Consider the following 7,540-nt stretch of genomic DNA (forward strand, 5'->3'; position numbering starts at 1 on the left):
CTTAACAGAGTGCTCCTGACCATCCGCGGCTCTCAAGTTACAAAAATACATCTATCAAATGTCATTTGAGACCACACCATGTTTTCTAGAACAAGTTATATTTGCATTTCTTGTCCTTGTCAGGTTAAGTTTGATTTAGCATTCATAGTTGTTTATTTCTGTAGTGGTATTCATAGTCATTCATAAATAGACCAAAACGAGAAAGAAATGAAACTCAAAGCTCAAGCGGACAGTGTGCAGATTTTGACAGTTATTTTTAGCCTATCTAATCAGTGCTGTAGTTTAACTTGCAAGACAGAGTGATCGAGGTGATGATGGACTGATGGACTATACCCACTGGCTCATGTTTTAATGGCATTTGGACTTACCAGTGTGCAGTGTAAAATAAGATACACTTGATGCCTTTTTATATGTCAAAGAAAGGTGACGCTTGTCACTGGCCCTTTGCACTGCTTCTACTACTCTAATCTGTAAATCTCACTTAAAAGTAAATTTTTTACAGTCAGGATTGTGTCATTTATATTGTACCTGAATGCTGCAAAGAAAGTGAACTTTGAAAAGTTTTAAAGAGCAGGTTTCTTCTCCTCTTTTTAAACCTCCTGTGTGTGTAAATTCTGATACAAGATTTAATAAAAATTTGACATTCTGTAGTCATTTAGCAGTAAACCATATTTTGATGCAGTGTTTGTTGCAAAGATGTTTTCTAACAGAATTTTGTAAAATAGTAAATATGTTAAAATGATGTTCAGTGCACCATGACAGCCTAATTCAAGTCCCTCCCTCAACCTGCCTGTCGGCTGTTGCGTTGCATAAATGTCTATACGTAATTTCGAGGAAGTTTATTTTTTTATTTATTGAAATGTTGTAACGTCTGAGTGATGTAGTCAGTATTTTTACTTCACATATTGACACATTTGTTCCTGTCTATCACTCAGCTGGGTGTGATGACCTACACTGACATGACAGAACAGAGTCCAGAGACTCAGGCTGCTGTGGAGAATGAAATCAGGGCATTACTGAAGGTCTGTAGAGGCTTTAGTACCTTTCCTTACAACCTTTAGGTCCTGTCATCTTTAATGTTTTGAAAATGAACAAACTGTGTTAAGGTCATAAGCACTGCAATATTTCTGCATAAATGTAATGATCAAATTTGTTTTTTGTTGTGGTGGTGATGGTTTGTTAGTGAAATACTAAAAAGCTACTTAAATCTTCCAGAATTTCTTGTTTTATTTTTAAAAACTTGAAGTAGCCAACCTTTTCTCGACCCGATTGCTCTCTGTGTATGTAAGTTTCAGGGCTCTACATTTAGCCTGTGCTGTCAGGTTTATGATTATTTGGACACTGAAGCAAAAATATCACATGAACCATTTAGTTATCTAAGATCCCTTAACCACTCAGCTTTTGCAGTAACTCCTCTAAACATCCTTCCTCCTGCTTTGTCCAGGAATCTTACAAGCGTGCTAGAGTTCCTCCTGAAGTCTCATGCCAAAGAGCACAAGAACTGGCAGAAGCACTACTCATGTACGCGACCCTGGATGCCAAAGAAATCCAGCTGGTCCTTGAGGGCAAGACCCTGGAGACCAGATGAGACCAAGCAAGGATGTCGACAATCAAGGATGAATGCCACGTGAGCTGTGGAAAATCTTGTGAAGTTACAGAAAGATGGATGGACTAAGATTATAATTGCTGTACTTTCCAAAGTGCTCATCAAATCAAAATTAATTTTGTGTTGTATTGGAGTCTTGTAGAATTTTCTTTTCAACAGCTGACAACTAGAGTAAAGAGAATAGACACTAGTCTTTATGTGTGACTTTGACATTTTCATCGTATGTGATGGATGCTTCATATAAATATGTTACTCAGGTTACGTCATCATCTGGAGAGTCTGTAATACATGATGTAAATCTGAAATTGTTTTTCAAGCAACCATCTGGATATGTTTGTTTATTTTTGTGGTCATACACAAATAAGTTGTAACACTGAAGTTTTCAATTCAGCCAGATGTATGCAAGCTTCATTGGGAAATAGTGAGCAGCTTGTGCTAATTACCCAAAGAATGCCATAGTTTCCATTAGTTTTCCAGTGTTGTGCTCATCTCTCTTACTGCCCAGTTTGGCCAAAGGTGCAGCAGGTGGTCCATACGTGTCAAGTCATGAAGACGTTCATGTCTGGTGAATCGAAGAAATATACATTCTTCTCTTCTTGTTTTTAAAGATAGCCTTTTGAGGGATAAATTGTTAGTGTAAATGTTTGCCTTTGAAATTTAAATTCTACAAGGTTGAACTAAATCTGAGCACTTTTGATAAGTACAAGTAAAAAAAAATAAAAATGCTCATTGTGTATATAATCTACGCTGTATTTACAACTGCTGCTTAGCCTCAAAAAGCTGGTGTTTTGTCACCATGTGATAAACAGTTTATTTAAATGGCCCAAGTTTCTTATGAAATACACTTTTGTCATTGCAACTGAATATAAAAAACAAAAATCTATAAATCTTTGTTTAAATGTCCATTTATGTTAGCGAGTGTCCTATTATCATTATTTTGTGCAGATTTGACCATCGACCATCGACATCCAAAGTAACTGGTGATTTTAAAGTGCTTCAGGGTGGGATGGTGTTTTAGTGGTTAGCAGTGTTGCCTTATAGCGAGAATGTCCTGGAATCTCTTCTCGCCTGGTTTTTTGTCTGGAGTTTGTATGTTCTCCATATGTTTGTGTGGGTTCCCTCCGGGTGCTCCAGTTTCCTCCCCCTTACATGCAGGTGAGGTGAACTGGAAAATTAAATGGACTGTAGGTGTGAATGTGTTTGTCTGTGGCCCTGTGATGGAGTGGTGTAATATTTTGGGCGCATCCCACCTCTCATCCAATGAGTAAGATAGGCTCCATTCACAACAACCCTTCCCCCTGCAATCATTAATTGGAATAAGCAGGTGCTGAAAATGAATGAACATGTACTTCATTCATTTAAGTAAGTGAGTATAGAAAATGAGTGATAAAATACTTTAGTGCATATTTATCATTGTAAACTGGCAGGGATACAGCTATGTTTAACTGTTTAGTCTTTTTTTAAACAGACATGGGGAAGGGAGTGTAGGTCGTACATTATTTTGTTCCTTTTAGTGCTTTTTCCTCTTCATTGTCAAAACCTTCTGTTGAGGTTGAAACCAGCATCAGTTTTGCTTGAATCTGTTGTACTGTTTCATAAATATGTAGTTTAGTTTGATTTATATGTTTTTTGCTTTTTACCCACACTTGACTGTATATATGATTGAAATTTTAAGATTACATACAGATGTATTATAGTGCTTTTATGATATCAAATGGGTCTCAGCAACTGCAGTGGCAACTTTTGTGTTCCCTTATGAAATAAACAACCTAAATTAAAAGAGCTGACTTTATCCACTTTTATTGTAAATTTTTTGTACTTCTAGATTGTAACAGTTTAGAGCTAGGACAGCAAAATAAGAAGAGCCTGTGGTGGTTCATCCCACAATGTTGCCAATAAATGCTGTAATCTTGAACTCACCAACAAAAAAGAACTGAAGATAAACTGGTACTTTTTGGTGAAATTAAGCACCTTTACATTAAATCCCAGAGATGTGTCTGCCACCTGCTGAATGGTTAGTGGATGCTGGATGGATTATGGCAAACTAGCGTGCGGATCCACAGGCTCTAGATTGGGTAGCTTTTATGAAATAGGTAGCTGACATTTTTCAAGCATGGTAATAAATTATGCAAAGTTTCTATAATTAGTTGGAATGGCGTGCAAGTACAGAATGTTTTTAGAACCTTCGACCTCAACAATTTATAGAAGAAGAACTCAACTCTTATTTCCTGTTTATTTACTGTCTTAATGTATTTATAAATTGTTTAGGTTCTTATCATATGCACACTATTATCATCAGTATTATAGTTTATTTTATTGTTATAGTTTGCCATTTCATTTTAAATGGACCACAATGGAAATAAGTATTTTCACTTTCTTGTGCCATTCATGTATTATTAACATATTTACAATTATATTATGTACTTACATTGAACTTAGTAAGCATACACGCTTTTAATGTAAAGATGATTTACTGCCCCCTGCTGGAATGGTGTGAGTCTATAATGTAATTAGCAATCTCTATTGTTCAGTGTTGTTACCTAATATCTGTAGTTTCTCCAAAAATAGTCTTATCACCATTCAGTTTTTGATGGCATTCATCATTGACCCAAAGTACATAAGCATACCAAACAGCAAATGTCTGATCTCCCCAGTTTGTCTGTAATCAAGTTATATGCATGCAGAGCTTTTTGTCTTTTCTGCATTCTGCAGGAAACAGGAGCTTTTATTTTTACACACCCACAAACAGAAATAGTGGTGGAAGATATCAAACACAGTACAGTTTTGTGTCACGGCAACATGACACATAATTCAGTCATGGTAACGGTAACATGACACTTAACTGACAACCAATTGAACTACAAAAAAATTGAACTGTGGTGGAGCTTCTTGCCCACAGTTTGGCTTCAGATCGGCATCTAATTGTTACAGTACTCATAGGTAACTTAACTTTAGACCTTCTTTGATCACTCTGGAGCTGATGATTGGCTGAGGCTGTGTCATTCTGGCTATTTTTCTATGCATTTGAATGGTGCTGTCCATTTTCGCCCATGTCTTTCTGGTTTTGTTGCCATTTTATAAAACACTTGAGATCATTTTAGCTGAGCAGCCTATCATTTTCTGCAACTCTATATATGTTTTCCCCTCTACAATTAATGTTTTAATCAAAGTATGCGGTTCTTCTGAACATTGTCTGAAATGACCCATTTTCTGCGATTTTCAGAAAAAATGCATGACGACCAGCATGTACAACATGTGCTGCCTTCATCCTTAAATAAGGGCCTCTTGTTTTACTTTCTCACAGAAAGAAAAATGCAGACACTGCTATTCTTTTCTTTTTTTCACTTTCTGTAAAGTAATAACAAATTTGCTAATTTATTCTTTATGCTTTATTTGGAATAGACTGTGCAGTGTTCCCAATGCGTTTGCATGTATGGAAAGTATATTGTCTGAATTGCATAATAATTGTTACCTATAATGGCATAGGTGACATAATTATTATGCAATTAAAACAGTATACTTTATGTATTTTAAATAAATAGTCCTTATTATTGATTTAGAGTAATTATATTTTATTAATACTTAATACATAAAGCTGAGGATTATGCATTTCAAATAAATAGGATTTATTACAGTAATGAATATGCATCATGTAAGGTTTATTTGGTAGGTTTGTATTAAAATTATCTAAAAGAAAGTAAATGGGAATTTGTCATGTAATAAAATTACATAAATCTTAAAAGTTAGGGTAAATATTTCTGAGTGCACGACGCTTCACAAACACAGTAACTCAAAAAAAAAAAAAAAAAAACTGACTGCAAGGCATTCTGGTTAATCCGCCGGCTGAAATGCATCTGCTGAATTGTCGAGAAAGAGGGATAAAAAAAAATTCACGCAGGGACCCAGTCCACCAACCTTAAAGCAAAAAACAAACAAAAAAAAAATGTTAAAATGGTGACATTTTACAAGTTTGGATACAAACATAAAAGCCACATCCCATCGCCATTTCAGCAAAAATGTTAAGACTTTGGCCCAACCATGGGCAAAGTCTTGCACACCTGCACAGTAATAAGGTTGGTTCCATTCTGCTAAAAGAGGTCTTGGGACACAACTTATTTACCTTAAGGCAGACGTAGAGGCCAACAAAATCCTTAAAGTACCTCATCACCGAGCCTGAGTTTTAGTTTCAGCATCAGGTGAAATACAAACAGCAGTGTTCATGCATTGCAGGTTAAGGCAGATCTCCAGGTGGGTAACTTTTAGTTAATTATAATGTATGAACAGTGTGACCGAATACATGTGAGCCTTCATTAAAATAAAATGTAAGCCATATTTTACATTACTCCAGGGCCAGCTGACAGTGACGTGTCTGCAGCTGGTTATCTGGACATCAACTGAGCACCTGGAGTTGGATATTTCATTTGACAAAGTCTTTACAGACATACGAGGTCTGTGAGAAAAGAATCCAACCTCTTTATTTTATGTAAAAAATATATGGATTTGATTCATATGTTTTTACGTCAGCCAAGCTAGAACCTTCATGCGCATGCGTGAGTTTTTCCACGCCTGTCGGTTGCGTCATTCGCCTGTGGGCAGGCTTTGAGTGAACACTGGTCCACCCCTCTCATCGTTGTTTCATTGTGAGGAAATGGCGGAATGATTTGGGCTTTTTTTCCATCAGAATTTTTTCAGAAACTGTTAGAGACTGGCAGCTGGAATCCATTCGAAAAATTGATCTGGCTTTCGGTGAAACTTTTATGGGCTTCACAGAGAATAAGGAGTGTTACTACAGCTTTAAGGACGGCCCACAATGGCGCTCGGCGCGCCGCGCTCCGAGCTGCCATCGAGAGGCAGAAACCACCACATCATTTCAAAACGGATCGCTGTGTGGAGCCGGGGCCGTCGTGTGCAATTTCTCTGGTTATCACAAGAGCTGGACATCAGCCATTTTCCAGCAGATTTCACTTTTAACAAGAGATTTTGTCATGGAAAGCCGCACGGAGGCTTCGCGCGTCACGACCGATTCGCAGATGAAGCGAGACAAAGGAACACCTCCGTTTCGGAGTGTTAAAGGACAAGTTGGGACATGCCTATCTCGGCTTTCAGTGCTTACCAGTCAAGTGAGTATAAGAGAAATTGTGGAGAGCTGGGCTTGTCCCATTGTGGGCCGTCCTTAAAGCTGTAGTAACACTCCTTATTCTCTGTGAAGCCCATAAAATTTTCACCGAAAGCCAGATCAATTTTTCGAATGGATTCCAGCTGCCAGTCTCTAACAGTTTCTGAAAAAATTCTGATGGGAAAAAAAGCCCAAATCATTCCGCCATTTCCTCGCAATGAAATGACGACGAGGGGGGTGGACCAGTGCTCACTCAAAGCCTGCCCACAGGCGAATGACGCAACCGACAGGCGTGAAAAAACTCACGCATGTGCACGAAGGTTCAAGCTTGGCTGACGTAAAAACATATGAATCAAATCCATATATTTTTTGATCAGCTGCTCCTTTTCCCGCTTCTCCCCTCAGGAACCTCACGGGGTGATGATCCTATTCTCTCTTGTAGATCACCATTTTGCACGGTATACTCTCATACCTGCTTTCTTGACGATCCGATCCAGCAGGCTCCCTTGCCTGCTTCCCTTCCTCGTCGTTTAATGACGATCCAGCAGGCTATCCCCGTCTGCTTCTCGTCCCCGATCCCAGCTCCCTGGGATAATTACTCCTGTTTCCTTTACTTCGTCCTTCTGGTGGTCGCCTCCAAATTTTCACACCTCTGGAGGACAGATATGTTTCAAGCCGTTACTGGACCTATACAAGCCATCAGCCGACACTCTCCACAACACTGTCCTCTTCGGTGATCTAGTCAGGGGCTTTCCACCTGACCAATGGCAAAGACTCTCCTTTGGCCAGGATTCTTCCTCGGACCCGACTACACTTTG

General features: G+C 38.4%; 1 long non-coding RNA gene across 1 annotated transcript; it reads left to right on the forward strand.

The window, feature by feature from the left end:
• The first annotated feature begins 915 nt into the window (after positions 1-915).
• Positions 916-2,469, forward strand: LOC117522441. The gene is made up of 2 exons (XR_004564218.1): positions 916-1,022; positions 1,445-2,469. It is a non-coding gene; the product is annotated as an uncharacterized LOC117522441 (long non-coding RNA).
• The last annotated feature ends 5,071 nt before the right edge of the window (positions 2,470-7,540 follow it).

The sequence above is a fragment of the Thalassophryne amazonica genome, chromosome 12 (assembly GCF_902500255.1).
Source record: "Thalassophryne amazonica chromosome 12, fThaAma1.1, whole genome shotgun sequence".
In the NCBI taxonomy this organism is placed as follows: Eukaryota; Metazoa; Chordata; class Actinopteri; order Batrachoidiformes; family Batrachoididae; genus Thalassophryne; species Thalassophryne amazonica.